Below are 12,403 nucleotides of genomic sequence, written 5' to 3'. Positions count from 1 at the left end.
CAGGCCTGTGATTTCATGACAAATGAGGGCCGTCTCGGGTGGACGAAGCCCTGGACTGGAGGGAGGCTCCACACCCCGGGTCGTCAGCGGGGGCTGCCGACGGCTTGAGATTTCCTGCTGAGGCCTGGGCTGGGGGTGGGGGGGTGAGGCAGAGGTGTTCTGATGTGACTCTGCTCTGCGGGGCCAGGAGAGCTGGGGCTGGGCTCTCTGGGGGACAGGGCCCGGCTCAGAGGACAGTCCCCTGCCCACAAAAGGAGACAGGAGACCAGAGACAGCTTTTGGCCCCTGGTCAGGTGCCTGGACACACCGTGGCCCGTTGCTTATAAATATGATAAATGACATCATCCCCCTGCAACTCGGTTTCCTTATCTGTAGACGAGGCGATCAATGTCCGTCCGGCCGGCCCCCCTGCAGGGTGAGGGGGTCCGGGACAGTTCAGAGCTTAAGGCTGGTGGACGCGATGCTGCGTCCTGGGTCTGCTTCCTCTCGTGGCCCCGGGGACCCGAGCCTCACTTGTCCCATGGGTACGGAGCGGGGTGGGGGGTGCTTACAGGGGTCCCCTTGTAACATCACCGAGATCCAGGGACATGCCTCATGTGAAGTCACGCGGCCCTCGCGTGAAGACGGCCCTCCAGAATGGGGACGCCCTCCTGCCCGTGACTGGCGCTCCACAGCAGGCACCAGCAAGTGGTGGGAGTGCCCGCCACGCTCTCCGAGCCCGCTGGGACCAGAGCCAGAAACCGAGGCCCTTCCCAACCAGCAGCCGAGTTCCGCCCCAGCAAGGACACGGCTGCTGATTGAGGATTCTGTGAGTAGGCTTCGGGTCAGGGCTGACCTTTGCTTAGCAAATGCTTTTCCAAGACATCGCAAAGCCATTACGCCAACGAGTTTTCCAGGGTGATAGCAAAAATAGCTTACGGAGCAAACATCTCTAGAAGCACTTACGAATGTCCAATCGAACCGCAGATTACTTGACTGCTAACTTCGATAAATTCTTGTCTGTTCATTAAGAAAGTTCTGGAGCTACACAGAGCCCTCTGCAACCCACGCAGGGGACAGGGGACACATCACCAGGCTGGGCCACAAAGCCAGGTGCACTGGCCGTGTGGCAGAGCAGTGTTTCCATTAAGTGTCCTCCCTTCTAGAAGAGTCTGGGCATCACAGAGTCCCTGCTGGTCCCTTCATCCTGAGCCGGCGCCCCCGGAGACGATGCCGAGGAGACGTCGGGCCAGGCCCACGGCAGCCCTGAGAGGGGACCCCTGCTCCGGCTCCGCACTCACGATGCGCCTGCTTCTGCCTGTTATTAATGAGATAGTCGGTTTGGCCTGGAAGCAGATTGTACAGCTAACTAATGTGTCTGTAGCTGAGAATTATTTATTGCCTGTGATGGCTCTGCCCGGGTTTTCAATACATAATTCATATTTTGGAGAATTCTTTTTTTCCTGAGCTCAGAGCTGGGAGGAACACGAAGCCTCGAGTCAAGGCCACGTGTGAGTGTCCCCAGCGCGGGGAGAACGAGGCCTTGGCTGGGGATGCGGGCCGTCTACTGCCAGACGGGATGGGGTGCTGGCCGGGGAGCCCAGAGGACCCGGGGGAGCCTTCTGGAGCTTCATGCCCCAGCCTCGGTCTCTTAGAAGAGAGACTCGGGTCCCCAGGAGTAAGCTTCCTCCTCCTCCTCCTCCAATTCGGAGGCTGCTCTCGAGTGGCCCTCCGTGAGCAGACAAGCCAGGCCTGGACGGCAGGGCGGTTCTCAACAGAGGGCAGGGGAGCCGGGGGTGAGATTCGGGGATCGCCGCCAGCGCTCGGAGAGGAACTCAGGACGGGTCGTGACCTCTGATTATTGGAGATGGCCCCCGCTCTGGACTAGCTCTGACCGGGGCCAGCTTTCTGCTGGAAGGCTGGGCCTTACGGACCCCGGCGTGTCTCCTAATCCCTTGATTCTAAAGCGATCACTGTGGCCAAAATGCCCCGGAGAGCAAACGTAATAAGAAAGGAGGCTTTGAACAAAATTGCTACCAAGAGATCAAGCGAACTCAGTTTGGGAGGTTTTCTAGTGGCGGGCGGCGGGCGGCTTACCTCCGATGATGAAAGCGGCCGGGGCCCCAGCCAGCACCTCGGGTCTGGGCCGTAAATCCCGGCTTCTGTCGTTTGCATTCATTCTTGTAAAACCTCAGCCTCAGAAGGACAGCGGGAACCACAATAGCTCGGCGAGGATGTGAGCAATGATATTAGGGATGAAAAGGATACAGTCCCGGTCTGTGAGGGACCGGGGTGGGCAGGGAACAGAATGCCTGGAATACAAAAGCGTCAGCAGAGCTCGGGGCCAGACGCAGACGTGTGATGGGAGAGACCACATCCAATTGCCCCGAGACATCTTAATCCGAGCTCATTTCTCTCCTGCGGACTAGAGGTAGGTGGTGGTGGGGCCGCAGGAAATGGGAATAGCTCTTGAAGGAGGGCGTGTGTGTGCCCGTGCCGTGCGGGCATTTGTGTGCGTGTGTGCGCAGGTCTGTGCCTGTGTGCGAGCACGTGTGTGTCCTATCTGTGCGAGCACGTGTGCACTGTATGTGTGCCTGTGCGCACAGGGGTGGGTGTGGTGCATTTGCACTCGTGGCCGTGCGTGCATGCCCGTGTGTGCAGGAGCGCGCGCGCATGGCTTGCATGTGGTCGGTGGTGAGATATCGAAGACGTCCGTGCATCGCAGGGATCTGTCCTGGGGCCCGGTCCCGCGGGAGCACCAAGAGGGTGTCACAACCCACCAGGCTGTCAGCCGGGTTGGCCAGTGGCCTCCGGTGATAGGCGGACTCTGGCTTCCTCGGGAAATGCAGCCAGGAGGGTACTTCCCAGGGGAGATGTGCCTGGCGTCCCAGGCCAGGGGCCGCCCCCTTGTGGGCGTCCCAGCCTTGGGGAGTCACTCCGGGGCATCCAGCCCTCCCCCAGGCCGGAGCAGGCTTCCCGCCTCCGCACTGTTGACATTTGGGTTGGGAAATTCTCCGTCGCGGGGCCAGCTGTGCATCGCGGGATGTTTCGAGCATCCCCGGCTCCATGAGCTACAACATTGGTGGCGCCTCTCCCAGTGTTATGGCCACAAATGCTGCCGGCCGTTGCCAAGTGCCCTCCGGTCTGGACGTTCACCTGTTCAGCTTCAGGCCCCGGGCTCTCATGGGGTCGGTCGTTAATCGGACAGGGAAACACAGACCACGGAGCGGCTCAGCTCTGTGCCCGGCTCGGCGTTGAGGCTTTGGGTACTCTGACAGCCAGCAAGGCCAGGCCCTGCCTTTGGGGCTCAGGACAGGGCAGGACAAGTTTGCCCCTCCCCTTCGTTGTCTGGACGCCAATACCGTCCCTTCCTACTCCCAGAGGCCGGTGTTTGTGTCCGTCGTCCCTGTCCTTGGGGCCAGGTCAGCCAGCCCTGAGGCTGGGATCTGCGGGGCGCCTTTGCTTACTCTGAACCCCTCTCAGGGCCTCTGTAGCTTTGGACTTGGGTCCTCTGCCCCCGTGGGGGGGGCTGCCCCTTTTGGGGCCAGTGATCGTGGGACCACACGGACAGCTGTCCCCAGAATCCGTCCGGTCTGGCCATCTGCTCTTAGGGAAACTGGACACCCAGCCGTTTCCCGGGGTCTCAGCCAGAGCTACCCAGGGCTCGAGTGTCGCTGTGGTTGTGCGGTCGGGGCGCCCAGGGTCTGCGTCCGCTGGGCCGACGGGAGCCTGGCTCCCCTTGGCCGCCCCAGAGAAATCTCCCTGACCCCACCGAGCTCTGTGGGGCCGGTACTGAGCCCCGGCGCTCATCAGGCAGCCCCCTGAGTCTGCTTTAGGGGAAGGTCAGGCCACACCGCCCAGCAAGGCGTTCACCAGGAGAGACGCCGGCCCCGAGTCCTAACAATTTGCTTTAGCACTAATTCTCCCCAGAGTGTGGGCGAGCTGAGCAAAGTTAATTCAATAATAAAAAGCAAGCATTGCTTCATCCGTAGAAGACTCGGTCTCTCCAGGCTGCTGAGTCCGGATTGGATGGAGGCTCCAGTGAAGTATTTATTTCCGGGCCGTGGTGTCTGGGTCCCTAACGTGGGGAGGAGAGGACAGCAAGGCCTTAGCTCGGACGGTTCTTACCCAGTCCTCCACCGATGCTGGGCCCTCTGAGCCTGTGCTAATCAGGTCCCAAAGATCTGACACATCTCTGGTGGGGGGGAAGATACACCTCACGGTGTCGCTCAGGGACCAGCTCCTAACTCAGGGCTCGGACTCCCTCGTCTGGCCACCCAGCTCTGAGTCCGGCTAAGAAAATTCCGAAGGGGTAATGGGAGGAATCCGGGCCGTGATCGGGCCACACGCAGAAGAACCATCTTGGAACTGGCCTGCTATCACCCAAAGTCAAATCCATTTTTCCTGAATTAGGCTGAGCTGTGATTATGCCGCGTCTCCTTGGACCGCTGTCATCCCCGGGGCTCGGGCGGGCGCCTCGCCAACTGTGTCTAATTAACCATCACAATGGTCCCCGCGGATGGGGTGGGCTGAGCCTGGGGGGTGGGGGGTAGGGGGTGGGGGGTGGGGGGTGGGGGCGGGAGGAAGGAGCCCGTGGAAACAGAGCCCTCCACCTGCGGGGGATGTGAATAATTCACATGCCGCCTCCGCAGGTAAGTGCGGCCTCTGGGGCTGTCAACTGTTCGGGAACATCTGAAGGCCCCAGGCTGGGACCCCTCCAGTGGGTTCCGCTGCTTCCTGTCTGCACGTCTCTGAACAGCTGGCCTCTCTGTTATAAATGCCACCTCGCCGAGTTGGGGAGGCCACAACAGACAACACAAGGGACCGAGCTTGGAGAGCTGCAACGTGCGGGCAAAATGTCAGCTCCTCTGTTTGCTGAAGTCTGAGCCCAGCAGGAGGTGGTGGGGGGCAGCGGAAGAGGCCAGAGACCGTGTCACCCTCCACTGTGAGGCTGGGGACGCGTGTGAGGCTTGTGGGACCCTGGTCGCTGTGTCTGCAGAGTGGGTGGGTCCTGAGGCTCCCCAGGCCAGGCGGGCGGGAGGGCCACCGGCCGTCAGCGGGAAAGGGGGCCACTCAGAGCCATCGCTGACTCTGTCTTCCAAGGTCACGGTCACCTTCCCACAGGAAGTCCTCACTCAGACCACACCCCTCCCTGGCCGGGTAGAGTCCGGGTTTATGAGGGGCCAGGGTCACCCTTCAGACAGTTCCGATCTTGGTAAGCTGGAGCCATCGGGATTGCACAAGAGGGACTCCCTGTATGGTCATCCGTGCAACAAGTGTTTATTAACTTCCGACTGTATACAAGATGCCGTGCCTGGGATAGGGTAGGAATAGAGCTGGCTCAGAGAAGGAAGCTGTGCTCTGAGTGCTATGAAGCGGACAGGAGGCCAAGCACCGGGGCCCCAGGTGAAGTGCAGGGCAAGCTCAGAGAAGGAGAGAGAATTCCAGCCAGGAGAGGCTTCCCAGAGGAGGCGGCCCGGATGGGGGGTGGGATTGGGAGGTGCACCAATGGGGAAAGAAGGGAGACCTGAGGCTCTCCACGTGTCCTGGGGACGTGTGGGGTGTGGACGGTTGCAGCTCCCGAGCACAGCTGGACCTCTGCTCTGGCCGGGCAGCCCTAGGGTCCCGGCTCTGAGCAAGGGGACGCTCTCCCCGGCCTTGTGCTTCATGTTGGGGTCTCGGCAGGAAACGCCTCCTCTCCAGGCAGGTCCCTCCTGGGGACCCTGGGATCAGGAGGTACGTACGTACGTGTGCATGGCATGCATTTGTGCACGTGTGTGTGCAGGCACCTACCTCGTCATCCCGAGTGCCTCACTGGCAGCCCCTGGATTCAGGGGTGGGAGGCGGCCCCAGGGAGGAGCCCATCTGGTGCTGGACGAGCGTCCGCGAGCTGAACCGGGTGCTTTTCCTGCCGGCGCGAGCAGCTGAACCCCAGCCCCACCGCCCGCCGGCGACCTCCCGGAGGGTGAGGCTTGTCCGCCTGGACATGCCACATCCTGTCCTAGCTGATGGGTGTGACTTAGTGGCTTAATTATTCAGCAGGTCTGTGCACATTTGGACGCCCTGGAGGCACCTGCTTTCGGGCACTTTGAGGGCTTTTCCTGTTTCCCCTTGCGATGGCCAGCAAGGTGGCCTGCGGCCCAGGACAGGAATGTCCGCCCCCCGGGGTGCAGGACGCACAGCAGGCCTGTCGGGGAAGGGAATGAGTTTCGGGGGGCGGGGGGTCTGTGACAAAGGACCCCAGAGATGTTTTGGTGGCACAAAACGACAGAGATGTGCCCCCTCCCAGTGCTGGAGGGTGAAGTCCCCGGTGGAGATCTGGGCAGGGTCTGTCTGTCCTCTCCCGGCTCCTGGTGGCCCAGGGTCCCCTGGCCTGCGGCCTCCTCACTCCAGCCGTCAAGGGCAGCCTCTCCCAATCCGTCTGCTCCGTCTTTCCTCAGGATCTCTGCGTGTCAAGCCCCCTCCTCCCCGCTTAGAAGGGACCATGTGGCCGCCCACCCTCGGTGCCCCGGCGGCCCGACGAGGTGGGACAGTCGGGCTGTGGAAGGTTTGGGGGGGGGGTGAACACTCGCACACAGGGTTTTGCCTACACCCTCATTTCCATTTGTCTGCCATAAACGCGCAATCGTGCGGGACCGTATTGTGGGCGCACGCTCCAATTCTAGAGAAACCGCCGGCCTGTTGTCCGGAGCGGCCACGACGTTTCCCACGCCCTCCAGCAAGGTCTGCGTGACCCGGTGTCTCCTCAGCCTCCCCAGCGTTCGTTGCTGCCACGGCTTTTATTTTAGCCACTTGGATAAGCCCGAGCCCTCCTTCTCAGCTCCGTTCCTCCGGGCCTCGGTTTCCTGGACTGTAACTTGGAGAGATTCCTCACCCCGACTAGCTCAGAGCTTTCCCTGGAAGCCATCCAGGCCGCGAGGAGGCGGACGCTTTGCAAAAAAAACCTGCCTCCACCAGGGTTCTGTCCCCAATTCCGCGCAGGCAGCGAGTTTAGCCTGGCCGTGGGAGAAGGGCTCTCAGAGGAGGTGTGACTGGAACAGGGACAGGACCGTCACGGAGAAGACAGCTCAGGACCGGGGCAGGAGTGTGCTGGGTGTGCAGAGCCTCCGGGGGGGTGGCCGCCTGGCCCTGGAGGGACAGAGAGAAGCTCAGGGTGGCCAGTCCTGGAGGGAAGGAGGTGGCGGCACCAGGGCGGGAGAGGAGGTGGGGAAGCAGGGGACAGATCTGGGCTATATGTTGGAGCGGGCGGGGCTCCCGAGGCTGGGACGGGGTGCAGCGAGTGGGGGGACGGAGAGCCCCCGGCCGCGTGGATGGTGGAGCCATCTACCCGAGGAGCGGAAGCCCGGAAGATGCAAGCCGTGGGGTGGGGGTTAGGAGTCCCGTGTCAGCTTCCATGAGCCGGTGCTCCCCACGCCGACTCCCCTCCTCCCCAGGTGAAATCCCAGAGCTACTTTTGCCAGACTCCCCCGCGGCTCAGGTGTGGCCGTGTGACCTGACGTGGCCCGTCAGCGGCACGCATAAAAGCCAGTGCAGCGGAGAGCCCAGGAGGCTCTGGGAGGCAGGTGCCGGTGACGCTGTCTTCAGAGTGGGGGGGCAGCGTTGTGGGGCTCCCGACACCGGGTCCCAGCCTGATGAGCGGGGAGCAGTGGGAGGCTGGGGCAGTGCTGTCTCTGCTGGACCGGCCAGTGTGTGGGTGGACGTGGCTCCGGCCGTGTGTTCCTGGTGGCGGCATCCCCCCCGGATCGTCCCACCTTCTCGGATCCGTCCGTCGTGCCAACACCGGCCCCCAAGGGCTGTCCCACCGCTGAGAACAGAGCCCCACATCGCTTCCCGCATAACTGTGTCCAAGAGTCCCTGGCCACCTGGCTGCGGTCCGGGTGCTGCTCAAGACTCTTGGTTCCTTCGGGGAGACCGGCTGCTCATCTCCACCGGCGGCTCTACCTGTGAGGCTGGGCAGGCCCGTCCCACGGCGGGTCGGGGCTCACGGCCAGGTGTTGCCAGACGCCCCTGGGCTGGGTGTCAGCAAGGTGGGTGGCCGTTTACGGCCGGGGCGTAGCAGAGACCAGGGCGGGGACAGTCCCCGTGAAGTCCCTGAGTGAATCCAGTTCGGCTCCATCAGCAAAGCGGGGGGGCCGTCGCCCTTCTCCCAGCAATTAGGAATCAGGGAGCCCTCGGTAAACCTGCGACCAGGCAGAGGAAGCTGGGGGGAGGTTTCTGGGGGCATCTGCGGACCCGCGTTGTCCTTGCCCAGGGAAGACAGGCCTGACGCAGAGCCCCTCCAGCACCCCCCACCCCCAGGCCGCTGCCCTGCTTCCTGGGCCTGGACCATAGGCCGGCTCCTACCCTGGGGTGTGGGGGGTCCTCCTTAACTCCCGGGGGCCCCGTCTGAAGAGCCGTGATGCTGCGGACAGCTTCTCCTTTGAGCCATGGGGCCCCGGGCTCCAAATGGGAGTTTATGAAGCGTGTGCGGGGCGCTCAGTAAGGGCTCTCTGAGCACATGGTCCTGCGTCCCCCTCCACCAGGCAAGCTGTGTTTCAGGGCGTCTGTCAGGCTGCCGGTAGGAGGTGGGGGAAGATCCGAGCCGGCCCCCGCTGTCTGCTTGCTGCCGTGCCGCGTTGCCTGGTCGAGGAAGAGCTAGAACATTCTAGAACATTCAGCTAGCCTTTGGCTTCTCAGCTGAAAGCTTCCCCTTCCTGCCGACTTGGGACTGGATGTGGCCGGGGCAGGGGGAGGTGTGTGGGGGGGTGCGTCGCCCTGCCTGGAAATGGGGTTGCCTCTCTCCGGTCCACCCTGCTTCCTGGAGTCGAGCTTGGAGGGTGGCTGCAGGACCCCCAAAGGCTGCAGGGTGGACTGTCTTGGAGCTCCCGGGGCCCCAAGGCTTTGTCGCACCTCCTTCTGCAGAATCGCACGGGCTTCTGGGCATGTAACCAGAAGGGCCGACTGGGGCCCGGACTGCCCGGAAGCCCCGTCTGCCCCAGCCCGTTCCCCCCAAATCCCTATGCTAACACCGAATCCCTAACAGATGGAGTCATGAGGTGGGACCTTTGGGATGTGATCCGGACCATGAGGGTGGGGCCCCCACAAACGAGATCAGTGCCCTTAAAAGAATTGGCCAGAGAGCTTGCTCCCTCCTTAGCCACCACGTGAGGTCACGAGGAGTCGGCCACCTGCAGCCCAGAGCCTGACGGTTCCGGCACCTTCGTCTCAGACCTCCGGTGTCCAGGACTCCGGAAATAATTGTCTGTCGTCGATAAGCCCTGGTGACCCACCTCGCAAGGCTGCACACGAAACTCTCTCTCGCATCCCCTGTCCCGATGGGACCTCGCAGCAAACACGTGGGGCTTCCGCAGGGCAGCGGGGGGCCGAAGCAGCTTGCCTGGGGCACTTACAGCGCCCGTAAATCTCTCTCCTCTCCCTGCAGCCTGGACCGTGCCCCACATGTGTCCTGAGTCTCCCTGGCGCCTCTGACCTGCGGCCCCTTCCAGACGGCTGGAGACTTCTCCCCCAGGGACACCTGCGGGTGTGAACAGTCCATTTCAGGTGGGTCTGAGGCGGGGGTGCCGGGCGTCAGCAGGGAGGGTGGGGGATGGGCTTTCTTGAGGTTCAGCAAGCAACGAGGGCCAGGACCTCATAATCGCCCACTTTGCCTCTGGGACCCACAGTCCCCACAGGTCTCAGGGCAGTTCAGCCCATGGTGCTGGGTGCCTGGACGCAGCCACTGGCAGACGCCGAGGCCACTGGTCACGCTTTGCTTCTTCGGCGTGGGGCGGAGAGAGCCGGGAGGCATGTCGCTTCAGAAACTGCCCGGGGCAGTGCCCGGGAGCGGGGCCAGGTGAAGCAAGGGGACTGTGTCCAGCAGCACAGAGCTTCGCCTCCAGGGGCAGGGCTGTGTGGCTGACCTCACCGCTGCAGACATTCTCGCGAGCGCCTGCCCTGCTGTCCCGGGCTGCCGCCTGGGGCCGCCTGATCATTCCTACCTGCAGGCAGTCGCTCTGCCTTTGTCCCCCGGCGCTGGCCCCTCTGCTCTCCCCGAAGTGCCCGTTCATGGGCCGGGGCTCGGCCGTGTCCCCTTCTCCGTCCGCAGGTCTCCACGGCTTTCGGAGTCCCTGGCTGCTCCTGGCGAGTTGCTCTGCCTCCTGCCTCGGTCGTCCCGGCCTGTGCCGGCTGGGAGCCTCTGCAAAGCTAAGTTACCCGCCTTTTGGTGCGACGCGGGCCCCGGAGGACTGAAATCGAACGCGTGGCTTCTGTGGAGGGAGAGGGAGAGAGGCGGCTAATGAGCGGCTGTGCACATCCCAAGTCCTGGGGGTTAATTCCCAAAGAGCCGGATCAGAAACATGCCTAAAAGCCCAGTTTGATAAATTTCCAGGACGCCAACCCCGAGTGGAGCTAGGAGAGCTTGAAAGGAGGCGAGGTGATTGATGTGTTCCTCTTTGTTTTCACTGCAGCTGTGGCTGCGACGCGGCTGGGCCGCGGCTGGGATGTGGCTGGGACGTCGCTAGGGGCATGGCTGGGGCGTGGTTGGACGTGGCTGGGGGCGTGGCTGGGGCGTGGCTGGGGGGTGGCTGGGGCGTGGGTGAGACGTGGCTAAGGATGTAGCTGGGGATGTGGCTGGAACATCGCTGGGCCGTGGCTGGCACGTGGCAGGGGGCATGGCTGGGCGTGGCTGGAACATCGCTGGGAAGGTCTGGGATGTGGCTGGGGCGTGGCTGGGGCGTGGTTGGGCGTGGCTGGGGCGTGGCTGGGGCGTGGCTGGGACGGCCTTTGCAGCGTTGTCTCTCCTCCGTTCTTCATCCTCACTCCGTCCGCCTTCATCTCCACCTGACCCCCCGGGACGCTGACCCCTGAATTCCAGGATGGGCGCACTCAGCAAGGTCATCCTTCGTGTCAGTCTCCATCCCGAATCCACGTCCCAGGAGCCCGGGGAGCTGACCCCAGTGCGGCCTGGCTGGACCGCCAGGAGGTGTGGGGACAGGCTGCCCACTGTGGAAACAGGGCTGCAGCGCTGGGCAGCGGTCACGGCCGGCACCCCGCGGGCCCTGGGCCCAGGCACGCCCCGGGAGCGGCGGGAGGTGCTGGTGCCGTCGGAGCCCCTGGGGTTCAGTCTCTGAGCTCCCCCAGAGAAACCGGGGCCAGGACAGAAAGCCTTTAGGAATCCTGGAGTGCTCTCCGCCTCCTGAACCCCTTGTCCACGTCCCGCTTTCTGGTGTCTGCATCCCTACAGACCCGCGCTCTCCCTCCAGGATGCCTTGAAACCCAAACAAACAAGACAACTTCTCCCTGGTCCCGAGCCCTGGCGTTCCTGTCCTTGTTAATATTCTTCCCCTTGTGCTAAGTCTGTTTCACGAAACAACACAAATAGGCCCGCCAGCCCCAGCAGCCTCCTGGGAGGGCGCGGGAGGAAGAGCCAGCGGGCAAGCCGGCTGATGGAGCCTCCTGAGAAGCCGGGGCGGTGGGAAGGGGGGTGGGGTGGGGGGGTGGGCAGCAGCCGGTGGTATTGGCCGGACAGGTCACAGCAGGGCTCCGGGCAGGAACTGTGGGCCCCCCCGCCCTCTGCTACCAGGGCCCCCTTCCCTTCCTCTCTCTCTCCTCTTGCCCCTGCAGACAAGGCCACTCCCAGGCCTGCCCCTCTCCTTTCTTGTAGCCTCTCGGGTCCAGGGGCCAGGCCGGTACTCCCGGGCCAACGGTGGGTGCCGCCCGGCCCTCTAGGGACGGAGGGGATTAAGTCAGGCAGTCCAGGGGTTCCATTCCCGGCCTCACCATCTGTCCATGGAGGATGAGCAGAAGGGAGGAGAGAGAGGGGGAGGCTTGCAGCCAGGCCAGCCCGCCCCCACCTGGTCTCTCTAGAGGTGCCCCCCAAGATCTAAGCAACCCAGGTCCGCACCTGCGAAAGATGCCATCCACACACCGCTGGGCCGAGCCACCGGGGGGCCACCCTGTGCCCACCCACATGGAGGGGACCCAGCCCCAGCCTTTCCCTGTGCCCCTCACCCCCAGCCTCTCACCACCTGCGGCTCTCCTCCCCATCACCAACCGCCCCTGCTGCGCCCTCGCCTCCAGATGGTCCCCTGGGTCTGTCGTCCCCAAAGCACAGCTTTTGAAACATACATCCCAGCCCCGTCTGCTCTTGTCACCGCTGCAATGATCTCACCCAAGGCGTGTTTACTTATCTGCTTATTTATTTATCCGGGAAGACACAACGGCGGCGGGGGCTTCTTGGCCCCTCGCGGCTGCCCACAGAAGGTGAGGACAGATGCTCTGTCCCTCCTCCACAGACCCAGCAAAGCCCCGCCTGGCTGTGGACCTGGGCAAGCCCCGCCCCCTGTCGGTCCTCGGTTTCCCCTGCTGTAAGTTGAGGGGGTGGGGCTAACTGAACTCATCAGACCTCCTCCCCCGATCCTGATTCTGACAGTTTGGTCAGCAGCTG

The 12,403-nt window shown here is 63.2% G+C and overlaps 1 long non-coding RNA gene across 1 annotated transcript; it reads left to right on the top strand.

Moving 5' to 3' along the window:
• The first annotated feature begins 1,796 nt into the window (after positions 1-1,796).
• On the top strand, positions 1,797-10,425 carry LOC147575147 (uncharacterized). Its single transcript, XR_015243196.1, has 3 exons — positions 1,797-2,410; positions 9,401-9,519; positions 10,064-10,425. It is a non-coding gene; the product is annotated as an uncharacterized LOC147575147 (long non-coding RNA).
• Positions 10,426-12,403: the final 1,978 nt, after the last annotated feature.

The sequence above is a fragment of the Puma concolor genome, chromosome D4, assembly GCF_028749965.1.
Source record: "Puma concolor isolate L17-30 chromosome D4, mPumCon1.1.hap2, whole genome shotgun sequence".
In the NCBI taxonomy this organism is placed as follows: domain Eukaryota; kingdom Metazoa; phylum Chordata; class Mammalia; order Carnivora; family Felidae; genus Puma; species Puma concolor.
The sequence above is the reverse complement of the archived record's forward strand: the minus strand, read 5'-3'. Positions and strand labels throughout refer to the sequence as shown.